Source organism: Mustela lutreola, chromosome 4 (assembly GCF_030435805.1).
Source record: "Mustela lutreola isolate mMusLut2 chromosome 4, mMusLut2.pri, whole genome shotgun sequence".
Classification (NCBI taxonomy): Eukaryota; Metazoa; Chordata; class Mammalia; order Carnivora; family Mustelidae; genus Mustela; species Mustela lutreola.
Window position 1 is genome coordinate 149,748,234 of NC_081293.1, and position 14,379 is coordinate 149,762,612.

General features: G+C 38.3%; 1 long non-coding RNA gene across 1 annotated transcript in view; it reads right to left on the reverse strand.

Moving 5' to 3' along the window:
* The window catches only part of LOC131830406 (uncharacterized), a 32,297-nt gene extending 18,189 nt beyond the window's left edge, over window positions 1-14,108 (reverse strand). The window contains exons 1-2 of the long non-coding RNA XR_009353142.1: window positions 14,001-14,108; window positions 13,680-13,745 (exon numbers count right to left, since the gene is read on the reverse strand). This is a non-coding gene — a long non-coding RNA (uncharacterized LOC131830406). The remainder of the gene's footprint in view (window positions 1-13,679; window positions 13,746-14,000) is intronic.
* Window positions 14,109-14,379: the final 271 nt, after the last annotated feature.

Consider the following 14,379-nt stretch of genomic DNA (forward strand, 5'->3'; position numbering starts at 1 on the left):
GGGGAACCTCCAACATCAGAAACATCAGGTATTTCTTCTTGGATTGGTCAGATACACCAGAGTATACTCTTCTGTTCTGTTTGGAAGTTGGAGTCCCAGCTCACAGAATTCTAAGAGCCCATGGGTGTGTTTGGATAATATTTCTGCCATGGTCCTCAACTATGCTGTAGAAGCAAACAAGTAGAGTGAGTAAGAGCATGAGCTCTGAAGCCAGGATTGATATACAGATTTGCCACTGCATGACCTCAGGCAAATTATTTAGCTCCTCTGTGCCTCTGTTACCTTATCTGTAAAATAGGGTTGGACTATTTTTCTAGGCTCTATAACAAATCACTACAATATAGAAACTTAAGACAATATGCATTTATTATCTCACAACTTCCATGGAGTCAAGACATGACTTTGTTGGGGATTCTGCTCAGGAACCCATACAGCTGCAATCCCGGTATTAGCTGGGCTGTGATCTTATCTGGAAGCTTACTGCTTTTAATTTCATTCAAGTTGTTTGTAGAATTCATTTTCTTGTGTCTGTAAGACTGAGAACCCTGATTCTTACTGGTTGTCAACTGAAGGCCACCCTCAGATCCTAGAGGTTTTCCTCAGCTACTAAAAGTAGCTTCAGGTCCATGCAACATAGCTGCTTACTCCATCAAGCCAGCAAAGAGAGTGACCAAAGCTAGTCTGCTACCAAAATGGAACCTTATGTAATATTACATAATCATGAGAGTGACATCTATCATCTTTACCATATTCTAGTTAGAAGCAAGTCCCAGATCCCATTCACACTCAAGGGAAAGCAATTATACAAGGGATGTGAACACCAATTATATATATATATTTTATATAAGTATATGCATATAATTATATATAAATATATAAATTTTATATATAAAATAAATTCTATTTATATTATTATATATAATTATATAAACTTATTTATATAAGTTTTTATAAAATAAATTATATATAAACATAAATTATCTATAAACATATATTTATATATTTGTATATAATATACAATAACTTATTCTTTTATAATTATATATATATGATAAATACATAATTATATAATGTATATTTGTATATGTATATAGTATATGTTTATTATAATTATATAGTATATATTTATATCTTACATATTGTGATTATATATTGATATTAATATAACAAATATATAATTATAAAAGAATATGTTATTTTTATATGATATAAATTTATGTATAATATATAATTTAAGTATATAATATATATAAGATACTTTTATACTTAAGTATAAGTATTTAAGTATGTAATTATAATTACATATAAGTATATACTTCTTTGAGGTAAAATGGCTAGAAACCTGATGTGTATGAATGCCTCAAGAAGAAATTCAGATATTGAACAGAAAATGGAGGATTTGTGTATATACACATATATATAATTTATATATTATTATATAATTGTCATAATTATATAATGAGTATAAAAATTTTCAATCAGTCAATGCCTGGTTTATTGTTAGCATTGAATAAATATTAGCAATTTTTTTCATTATTATTCTATTGGAAGATATTTGATGATATAGAAATATATCAAAGAAATACTATAAAGTAAAAAACCAAGTTGCTGAGTGAGGGACAATATATAACCTTTTTTTAAAAAAATTTAAAACATACAAATATATATACTCATACATAGATAGGGAATTTTTAAATTAACCATTAATATTTGGGGGTGTGAGTTAAGGCTACCCAGAACTGCAGCACAGGTGAGAATGTTGGGAGTCCCATGATCTTTAAGGAACCTTTGAACCCTAGAGTCTAAGAAATTATTGATCTAGTCCAACTATACCTTAGTTGACCTCAGACTAGCAGTGCCAGTAAAAACTCGAAACTTTCTTCTAAATCCATACTTCTGGCTAGATATTTTTTAAGATTTTATTTATTTATTTGAGAGAGAGAGACAGTGTGAGAGAGAGAAGAGTGAGCGGCAGCTGGAGGCGGGGAGGGCAGAGGGAGAGGGAAAAGCAGTTCCCCACTGAGCAGGGACCTCCCCCCCCCAATGCAGGGCTTGACCCCAGGACCCTCAGAACATGACCTGAGCTGAAGGCAGATGGTTAACCAACTGAGCAACCCATTCAGCCCTAGGCTAGATCTTAGTCCCCAAATAATACAATTGAACTCAGCAACAATTGACTGAGAATACTTTATACATAAAGCATTGACTTTGATGCTATAAGAAATAAGAGTATTGAAAGAGGTGGTCTTGGAGTGAATCAGATGAAACCACAAGAAACAGTAGGAAAAAATACAAGGCAGGTATGATTAAAAGCTAAACCTCTACCATCAATGACACCACTTGTTAATGTTTCTATATATCTGTTCTTCTGGCTCCTGCACAGTTTTTCATCTTGGAAGGCAATCCCTTAAGTGTACATCCATCTCATTGTGGCCAAGGGGAAGGCTCATCCTGATTGACTCTAACCCATCAGAATTCTGTCTATGGTCAGGAGTGGGTCTATCCCACTAAATGTCAGTAGTGTCTCCTTCTAGTCATAATGATCAAGAATATCCCCCCACACATTTTCAACTACATTTGGGAATAACTACTCAAAGCTGACAACCACACCTCTCTCTTCTCCTTTTTTTTTTTTTCAAGTAGTCTCCATGTTCAAGCTCTCCAACATAGAGCTTAAACTCACAACAACACTGAGATTAAGACCTGAGCAGCGATCAAGAGTTGGATATTTGGACACTTAAAGACTGAGCCACCCAGGGGACCCTACGCTCTCTTTTTTAAAAGGTAACTGCTTGCCACACAATGGAGAAGCAGCAGAACGGAATTTGGGGCAATAACTACGATAGTACAGTATCATCATCCCCATTATAGAATTAAGAAAACTCAGGCTCAGAAAGTTGTAACATGTCCAAAGTTACTCTGTGATCAAAGGCAAGCCACTTAACTTCTCCGATGCCTAATTACTTCTTCTATTATAGGAAGCTAATAATGCCATCAGAAAGTTTGCAAACTTGGTGCTTACACAAGTTGAACACACATACACGCAAACATGTGGTACAATGACACATTAACCTGCCTCCACTCCAGAAGAGAACAATGAAAATATTAGAGATGACATCAAATGGCCTCTCCCAAAACTGTCTCAAATAGTATGATCTCACATTCTTTCTCAGTTGAAATACTGTGAGTTAGTGAAAGAGTACTCACTCTTGTGTGTATGTGTACATATGTGGGTGGGAAAATAGGCAGAGTAAGCTTTTTCTGACTTAATTTCTGTCCTCAGCAGCCCTGCAGAAAAAACACTACTCAGTTGGCAACTATGATAGATCAGCCCTTAAGACTGACAATTCTCAGAGGAATTTGATGTGATCCCCAGGGGTGGGCTATCTGAGCACACTTGAAAGGAACAAGACCCAAGCAATTAGGATTCAGGGTCTTAGTCAGCGTGCCCTGAGTTAGCTCACTATCCCATTGTTTATCTCACTCCTGCGCTGCAGACCCTGTTACTACTCAGACACAACTGCTCTAAGTGCCTTCCTAGCAACATCCTACTCATGCACAGGAGCCTCTTCCAAAAACACACCCAGTGCCTGGAAAATCCTTCCCTGCCCTCTGAACAGCCTTCTTCATTCCCACCCCAGTCTCAGGTCCTGAAGTCCCAGCCTCCCCAGTTGTCAAGGCTCCACTGATTAACCAGAAAAAGAAGGTAATTTCCTAGAGTCTCTACCATTACACACTCACCTAAAAGGCCTTTCACCTGTTGTTCAAAAACCCAAGATAAGTATTTCCCAAAGAATAGCTGTTTATTGGTTGGTCTTTTACCTCACCAGTCTTCCTCATTCTTTCCACAGATAAGTCTGAAGAGGGTAGAAATGGTGTCCAACTTATTTGCAAAGTATCCAACACAATGCTATGCTACTCATTCATTCATTCATTCATTCAACAGGTGATAGCATCATCTCTGTACGAGGCTGAATAAGACTCTGCCCTCTTATAGATGAACAGGAGATAGAGAATATAGACATTTACAATACAGAACGATGCTTGCCCCCATGGGGCTGCTTTCAAAGCCCCCTCAAGTTGTATGCAGAATTCATCCCCTTGTGTCTGTAGAACTGATGACCCTATGATTAAGAAATAGGGAATTAAGGAAGACTACACAAACAGGGTAGCATGAGGTTGCCCTATTCTTCCCAGGTAGAGAGTAGAAAGACGGCATTTCAGAAAAAGTGAACAGTAGATTTGGGGGAACATCATCAAGAAGACATGACCACCAGATGACCTGTGAGCTGGACCCTGGGCATTCGGAGACTCCTCATCCTTTCCCCATTCCTTAGCATGTAGATTCTGCTTGCCTTCGCTGCGCCCAGAGGCTGCTCCAAGGGCCTACTCTTGAGATAGTAATGTGATGTTAAGAATGCCTGTACAGGGGCATTTGGGTGGCTGGTTAAGCCTCTGCCTTCAGCTCAGGTCGTGGTCTCAGGGTCCTGGGATGGAGCCCCGTATTGGGCTCTCTGCTCAATGGGGAGCCTGCTTTCCCCCTCTCTGCCTGCCTGTCTGCCTACTTGTGATATCTCTCTCTGTGTCAAATAAATAAGTAAAATATTAAAAAAAAAAAAATGCCTGCACAGCATATGTGACTAAACCTCGTTAAGGTCTCTGTAAACTTTTAAGGCTTGGCAGGTAAGTATGGGGATCAATTCACCTTGCTGCCACCCAAAACAAACCTCCCGTTGCTTATTAAAACTACCACCTACCGACCTGGAGTGGCCTGTCTCTTCAGGCTCTCTCTGAGCTGTGAGTACAGGGGTCAGTTTCAAGTTACACTAAGAAAGCTCTTGAGAGTGTTATTAACCAACAGCAGCACAAAAGCATAGCATAAAGTCTATTCAAACAATAGTCAAAGTTTGAAGGGAGAGTAGCAAGGTGATAAGTTTGGGCAAGTAGGCAGGGGCCTTATTAAGAAAGGCTTGCATGCCTAATGAAGAGTTTGAAATGTGAAGTCACTGAAGCATTTTGAATCAGAGAACGATAAGATCAGTTACTGTGTCAGAAAGAAGCCCCTGCCCCCGGCACCCAGCAGAAGGAGCAGAACAGGTGAAGAGAACAGAACAGAGAGGCTTTAGGAAAGATCTGGCAGGAGATAATGGCCCTGAACTAGGGTAATGATGGTACAAGTAGAAAGAAAGGGACAGATCAAGGAGAAGTTGATGAGGTATAACTCACAAGAGAGAGTATGGGGAGACTCACCTCATCAATACCAAGACTGCGGGAGGGTGAGCAGATATGGAGAAGAGCCTAGTTCGGGACCTATTGGCTTAGAGATGCCTGTGGGACTTGCATGTGAAGATATTCAGGAAGGGTGGAAGGGTCAAGGGCTCAGTCCAAGGTTGGGTTGAGATGAACATATGTGAGAGTCACACCCATAGAGATGGTGGCTGAGGCCATGGCAGGTGATGAGGAAATTCCCCAAGGAGAGGATATGGAGGGAGGAGAAAAGAGGACCCAAAGTGGACTTCTAGGAACACATACAAAGACATCTAGAGACCACACAGAAACTGAGACAAACTAATTGTGGTTGATTCCTTTGGATCCTGACACCGTATCTTCTCTTTCATACAACACAGGTCCTGGACAAATTAGATCAATAATACCTTGCACAATATTATATTGGAAGGCTTAAAGGGATATGTACAGTCAAAATTATAACAAATTGTGTCTCCTTCCCTGCTCAAATCAAGGCATAACATGCTTGCCCTACAGCTATGTGGCCCTATTTGCATAGGAGCATGACTCCCCAAAAGCATCTTTTGTTCCCATGCAAAGTCATCTTTGCTTGAGCCCAACTGCATTCCTCTGTAAGTAAAGGTAGAATTAGAGGAAGAAAGACACAGAAAGTCTCTTTCCCTTTCCTGGAGCTGTATTTGGGATGAGTCCTGAGCATTAAGACACTAAGTTAAATGACACAAGATATCCAGATTGATAGAGGTGGGTCTCCAACGACCAACAACTCTGAGGAATGGATAAGAATTTCAGTAACATATGAGATAAAAGATTTTTTCCTCTTTATTGTAATAGCTGTGTGTGTGTGCGCGTGCACGCACACGTGAAGCTAATGGAACACATTTTAAACTCCAATTTCCACCATGTGATGACCAGTAACAATTTATTTAAATCTTGATTTCCATGAAGCAGAGACTTTTCCACTTATAGAAAACTCAAGAATAGGCAAAACCGATCTTTGCTGATTAGCAGTCATGATAGTGGGTATATCTAGAGGGTGGTTATTAACTGGAAGGGAATTGTACAGAATTCTATGGGGTAATGGAAATATTCTATATCTTGATCTGGGTGGTAGTTACATAGGTGATACATACATAAAAATTCTTCATGTCCTGCAACTAAGACCTTTGTATCTTACTACATGTAAATTCTATATCAGTAAAAATAGATAATCTGAAACAAAATAGATATAGCATACATTCCTACACACACACACAACAGACACCCAACAAGGTCTATGTTGTCCAGGAAAGAAAACAAATTAAAAGCAGACTGACATGATCTGATGAGCACTGGGTGTTACACGCAACTGATGAAACATTGAACACTACATCAAAAACTAATGATGTACTGTATGTTGAATTAATTGAACTTAATTTAAAAAAAAAAAGAAAGAAAAGAAGACTGGTCCACTTGAAGTGGAATTAACTGAAGGCCCTGGTGAGATCCAAGAGCTGACATAATGAGAAAGGGAGTGACAGAGCAGGGAGGTCAGGAACCATGATCAGGGTGGGCTGCTGGCCTCTAGGACCACATGGGTGAAGCAACCCCACTAGACAGCAAAATCCAAGATGAGGCTATATTGTGAAAAGCTACAATGGAAAAGAAGTGATGATCTTTGGAACAGAGGAGATCTCCAAGAGAAGGAACATCAGAGGGATCAGCTATGTGGTCACTAATGCTCACCAAAAAGGATGGCTGGAGTAGGAATTCCAAGTGTCAAAGATCTCAAAGCATTTGAGGAAGTAGCCAGGAGACAGGAGATGATAGCTTGAGATAACAGCAAATCACTCAAGTGACTCATGAATGGTTTTGATTATGAGAGTAAAGAGGGAAAAAACTGGTTTAGGGTAAGGAACTCTGAAAAATGAGGTTTTTAAGCGAGAATGAAGTTAAAGGTCAGTGTTAAATCCCTGGAGGGAGGAAAAAACTGATGTTAGGTCACCTTCTCTTTCTTCAACAGCCGTCTGTGCCATGCAACTGTAACAAAGCATCCCAGGTCAGAGTTCCTTAAGGACAGTGCCTTCACAATGCCTGGGGGTCAATGAGTGTTGCAATAGAAAAAGAGAAAGGAAAGAAGGGAGGGATGAAAGGAAGGATCTATTATAAAGAAAACCTCAGTTGTAATTTTTTTTTAATCTTTAATTTTTAAATTTCTTTTCAGTGTACCAGAATTCATTGTTTATGCACCACACCCAGTGATCCATGCAATATGTGCCCTCCTTAATACCCACCACCAGGCTCACCCAACTTCCCACCCCTCTCCCTTCCAAAACCCTCAATTTGTTTCTCAGAGTCCATAGTCTCTCATAGTTCATCTCCCCAATTTCCCCCAACTCCATTCTCCTCTCCATCTCCCCATGTCCTCCATGTTATTTCTTATGATGCACAAATAAGTGAAACCATGTGATAATTGACTCTCTCTGCTTGACTTATTTCACTCAGCATAGTCTCTTCCAGTCCCGTTCATGTTGATACAGAAGTCAGGTTGTAATTTTTTAAAGTGCATTAACTACAGCATGGTGGGATAAGCAGGGTTTAAAGTTTTACAGGCTGTGAATTACAGAGTTCTGATACTAAAAGGTTACAGAAAAATAATATTTTAAAATGTAAAAATATTTTAAACATTTAAAAACATCTGCATTTATTTGATGTATAGGTGACTGGCTAATTAATGAATAGACCAAGTGTCAAATGATCAGGAGGCTGTCACTTGCTATAGTACTTACCTTCCCAAAAGGTAAGTACTATAATGAGCCCATTCCCCAAGAAGCAGGGTGGAAAGAAGGGAGGGAGCTGATTGGCAATTCCTTTATACACCGGTCATGTTACAAGGGGTAGACTACCCTCGAGTTACTGTAACAGAGTATGATCCAAAAAGCAGCAGCAACAGTATCATCATTGTGCTCACTCCCCTGCAAAGAATAATCCTCAAAGTTTCCTAAGGCAACCCTCCTAAGGTTTCCTCAAGGTAAGCCTAGATGGAATCAAAGTCCTCACACACCCAAGAAGGAAACAGAAGTTTAAGGATTTCTTCTAGGACTTCAGAGGACCTCTCAGAAATGACCATCTGGTTCAAGGGACTCACAATGGCTGAGTAAAGTCAAGAAAGCAGAGGAGGCAGCAGTTCCCAAGAGACTGGCTGGCAGGAATGAGCTGGGCTGCCTCAGAGTCTTATCATACTTTCCCCAGGCTCTGTCCCCTCTTCAGCTCTTCATCTTTCCCTGCCTTTCTTCCTGGTGGTCTCATCAGAACAAAAATCATTCTGAGGGGGGCACCTGGGTGCCTCAGTGGGTTAAAGCCTCTGCCTTCGGCTCAGGTCGTGGTCCCAGGGTCCTGGGATCAAGCCCCACATCAGGCTCTGCTCAGTGGGAAGCCTGCTTCCTCCTCTCTCTCTTCCTGTCTCTCTGCCTGCTTGTGATTTCTGTCTGTCAAATAAATAAATAAAATCTTAAAAAAAAAAAAAAGATTAAAAAAGTCATTCTGAGAAATCAAAGAATTAGAGCCTAATTAACCATCTCACCAGGGCATTGTGAAAAGAGGACTATCTAAGCAGGAAAAGTAATCTACAGTGGTGAATTTCTTTGGGAACCTGGAATTGCACCATCCAGGCACCTACACCTTCAAGTACCTGGGTCAATTCATTAGTATCTGAGAGGCTTGCAGAAAAGCTCAGTCACTGTTGTTCTGGCCCTTGGAGGGCTGGCAACTGTGCTGGGGCTTGATTTCACAGTTTCCTTTTCTAGCAGGTGCATTCTGTTTTCCAACTCCTGTACATCAAGATACATTGTATCTGGAGATTTTTTTTTTTTATATGTAAGATATCCTCTGAAGTAAATGAAAACACCCTTTCATGAAGCCCCACCAGGTGAAAAATTGTTGCTGTCAGCATCTCTTCAGGCTGCTTTCCCAAAACTATAATAAAATCAGTTCTCACCCCTAAACTTAGAAATTGTCAGAGCTTTTATTTAATGTTTGAAAATATGGGATAATGTATGGGGAAGATAAACCTGACCTAACACTTAATGAAAGATCTATTCTCTAATAGGAAACTTAAAGTCCAAAATAGCACAAGTAGGATCAAGTAATTAATTAAGATCAAGTAGTTAATAACTTTCACATGCCTGTCTGTATCTTTTTAATGCCACCAGAGTAAATGTGTCCTAAATATAAATGCAAAGAATTTCCTCCTGGTTAAACTGAAGATGTAGTGGCTAATCTTTTTTTTTTTTTTTAAGATTTTATTTATTTTTCTTGACAGACAGAAATCACAAGTAGGCAGAGAGGCAGGCAGAGAGGGGGGGGGGAAGCAGGCTCCCACTGAGCAGAGAGCCCAATGCGGGGCTCGATCCCAGGACCCTGGGATCATGACCTGAGCCGAAGGCAGAGGCTTTAACCCACTGAGCCACCCAGGCGCCCCTGTAGTGGCTAATCTTGATAATATAATCCAATGATAAAAAATTACTTAATTTCTTTTAAAGTCTCCCAAATTTATAGGCTTAAGCCATGTGTGAAAGAATTTCAGACATGAACTCAGTCGAAGTGGCAATAGACAAAGAACAAATAAATTGGAGAAACTCCCTAATTACTTTTGGGGAAAATGAGAGCCCTCACAACAGATTTTCTTTTTTTAAGATTTTATTCATCTATCTGACAGAGATCACAAGTAGGCAGAACGTCAGGCAGAGAGAGAGAGAGAGAGAGGAGGAAGTAGGCTCCCCACCGAGCAGAGAGCCCGATGCAGCACTCGATCCCAGGACCCCAACACCATGACCTGAGCCAAAGGCAGAGGCTTAACCCACTGAGCCACCCCACTGCCCTGACAACAGATTTTTAGAAAATCATTCTCAACAGGGCCATCTGGGTGGTTTAGTCAGTTAAGCCAGGGACTCTTGATTTTGATGCAGGTCATGATCTCTGGGTCCTGAGATCAAGCCCACCTCTGCCTCTGGGTGGGCATGGAGTCTGCTTGGGGTTCTCTTTCTCCCTCTCCCTCTTGGTGCCCTCCCCTCCCCCCCAATCATGTACTCTCTAAGATAGATGGAAGGAAGGCAGGAAGGCAGGAAGGACGGGAGATGATAGATAAATATCATTCTCAATAAGGTAGATGCTATCAGAAAAATCTTAATCAATAAAATATTTACTTAACAATAGGCTTGGTGATTGATCTAAGGAGAACTGCACTGTGTAAGAATACCACCTTAGAAGAGCTAGCAGGGAGTGCCAGGTTGTATTAACTCTGGGCAGAATTTCTATATCCAACTAGTTACACGATGTCATTGACTAATGTAATACCCCAAGGTAGACAGTTAAAATGTTGTTTCTTAAAGTGGGGGAGGAGGTTGTGGACTTCCTCTTTCAAAGCTACTGATCCCTGGTCCCCAGCCCAGCCCAGCCTACTTGCTAGGATTGGGATTCCTGAAAGTAGGACCCAGAATCTATACTGTAAACATTCCCCAGGTGATTCTGATACACATTAAAAATTGAGAGCTACTAAGTTAAGACTGTATATATTTCTTTATATTCTTTTTGGGTTTCCCAGAACAGTGGAATTTGTAACTTTCACTATTCCCATCACTTTATATCCCGCCAGGGAAAAAACTGAGCAGGATTAGCTCAATTGTCTCTGTTGTCATATGGTGGCTGTGTGACTAGGGATTAGGCAACTCACATATTCTTCTGAATTTTGGCTTCCTCATCTGAAAATAGGGATAGCAGTATCTACTTTTTAGGGCTGTTAGGAAAATTAAATCGTATAATACATGCAGATTAAGTCATGCTGAACACAAGACGGTAAATGGTTCCACCCTTGTGCAATTGCAATCACAAGGGATATGAAATGATTTTACCACAGACGTGACAAGGCCTTCGTAACTTTGCTCAGTGAAAAATCTGTTCTTAGTTATGACACCAACATGGAATATCTACTTCCAACCAGTTACCTCCAACAAGTAAAAACTGAAACCAGATGAGGAATATTCAGAAGCTCTGCAAGCTTTTAACATTTTAGAAATTTGAGTAGTAATGAGACAAGAAAAAAAAATAGGTATAAATCTCACAAAAGATGACACAAAATTATTATTTGAAGTATATGATTATTAGTAAAAACCCTATCAGGTAACAATATCTACTAGTAAAATTGGCCAGTTTGGATAGAGAACCAGTTACAAAAAACACAAAAAGAGAAAACTTTCTCCCGTACGTGATGTAAACTTTAATAACAGCAAAGTTTATATGTGATGGAAAAATTTTCTATTCCTAAAGAACAATAAAAACCAAAATACATAGGAATTAATCAAATGAAATACATAGGACTGATATACTTAAAAAAAAATTTTATGTGTTTTTACCATGATTTTTTTGAGAAAATCAGCCTTGATGGAAAAAAAAAACAAAATTTTATTGAAATATGTTAAATATTTTAAGAATAGACATAAACTAGCTTATTAAATGAGAAAAGCCAGCAATGTAATGATATCAATTCATTTCACAGTAATTTATACACTTAATTCAATTTCAATAAAAAAGATTATTTGGAATTAAAAAATTAAATTTAATTTACTATAATTAATTTAATTTAAATTTTGGAATTAAAAAAATTAAATTCTGAAGTTAACAAAATGTGATAGCTAAGAAAATAATAAGAGTAATAACAAAGGAGGCACCTTCACTGCCAGAAAGTAGGATATATTTTAAAGCTAAAATAATTTGAGTAATGTGGCATCAGTGATAGAAGGATAGTGAACCCTGTAAAATGGAATAGGAAGTCTGGAAACTTTAAGAAGTATATATAATTATTCACCATACAATAAACATGAGAGATTATTCAATAAATAGTACTGAGATTTCAAAAAGCAATAATATTAATATCTTATCTCATTCTGTTTACCAAAATTAATTCCATATAAGCTAAGTAATTAAAATTTTTTAATGAACAAATGAGAAAGCAAACAAAACCTTGGATGAAAATATGGTGACTGTTTACATAAGCCTAGAATAAGAAAGGAGTTTATATGCATTACACCATGGTAGAAGCTACAAAAAATATAATAAATGTGATTTTGTAGTAAAAGGCAATATACAAAATTGAGAAAATAGGGGAAAGTATTTGCAACTTATATAATAAAGGGTCCCTGTCCTTACTGTAATAGAGCGTATCTTAAGTATTTATAATAATCACATTTATTTAGCAATTGCTATATGCCCAACAATGTTTCAAATGTTTTACGTATACTGACTTATTTACTTCTCACAATACTCTTAGATAGGCATGATTGTTCGTTCTATAGATGATAAAACTGAGGCACAAAGAGGCTAAGTAATTCACCCAGGATTACACAGCCAGTAAGAGAGTGGGATTTGGGTTTAGGCAGTTGGGCTCCACATTAATCACCCCTCTACTATTAATACAAAGAAATAAGATATCTCATTGGTGATTGATCTAGGAGAATTATCAACACAAAGCTATCAACACAAAGAAATAAGAAAAAGATGACCCAGACAAAGGACCAATGACCTAAAGAAGCAAATCACACAAAAAAGTTTATCTGAACATGAAACACATGTAAATATATTCAGACTCATAATCAAAGAAATGCCATATTAAATACCGAGATACCATTTTATACCTATCAAAATGAAAAAGATTAAAAAGTCAGTGCCCACTATTAACCACAGTCCTGAAATTCCCATACACTGCTGGTGTAAGCAAACTGGTATCACCTTTCATTATAAAGGGTAACATGGCAACATTTACCAGAACACTTAAAATGTATATGCCTTTGACTTTACAGTTTCACTTCAAGGATCTTATTCTGAAAAAAATGTCAAATGAGTGCAGAGACATCTGTGCAACAATGTGCCCTGCAATATTATATATGATAGAAAAATGGAAATGATCCATCTATCCCCATAAAATTGAACTAATAAAATCTATTCAGAAAAATGTTGCAAAATACATTTTTATATGAATACTATGGGAAAATGAATATAACATATTGCCAAATTTTAAAATATTACAACACAGGAAGCACAATATGATAGTTCTTTTGTAATATAAATTAAAATGCATGTGTGTTTGTGTATACATATATATATGCACACTAAAATATTAATAGTGATGACTTCTGGGTAGTAGAATCATAAATAGTTTTTCCCTTGTGCTTTTTGGTGTTTTCCACATTTCTCTATTGATCATGTTCTGTAAATAGTGTTGGTAACACTCATTCTTAAGGAGGGGAAAAGCAGGAAATAATTTTTCCAGCCAAGGGGAATGGACAAAACACAGTGTGAGATCACTAGAGGAAAAGAGAACAGAGGAGAACAAGAGAACAGAGTAGAGGAAGGGTAGAAAGACAAGCTATTTCTTAGTAATACGTGACAAGAAACAGGCTTACCACATATCCTTTTGATGGGAGGATAAGCCTCCTTAGCCATGAAGTTTGCAAAAACTCCAGAAATAACTGAAAAACCACAAAAACAGAAGATGAGAATAAGATTTATTCAAGAATTTAACCGCCCCCACTCTTGACTAGCTTAGCACAGGAACACAAATGAGAGATCTAAGCCAGAATGGAAGGAAGGCAATCCTTAAATAAGGACTTGATTCACCAATGCCTTAGGTAGGAGGCTCTGAAGTTAGTAATCAGTACCCTACTGCAAATCAGTGATAAAGTATTGAACATAATTATGCTGGAGTTAATTGCATAGTAAATTACATCAAGCTCCAATTCCATGGTCTATGCTTCTTCATTCCCAAGTGACTTCTCTCGTTTGTCTTCAGAAGTTAGAGATGGAGGTTCCTCCCTGTGTCTGGATGAGCTCTCCCAGACATCACATCACAACTTTGGTGCCTGTTATTGGCAGACCTACACAGAATGCTGTTGTAACAATGGATTATTCTATATTGGAGTGTTCTGTAAGGAAAAAAACCTCTGGTACTGCCAGCAGTTTATGTTCTGTTTAATTTATACAGTGAGCCCTGGAAACAGGTTGTTGCTACTAGTAGCTGGAGCTGCAATTGGAGGTTGGAGGTTGGAAGCATGAAAGAAAATGGTGAAATCTTTCAGAAATGACAAAACTAGACAATCATTTTTA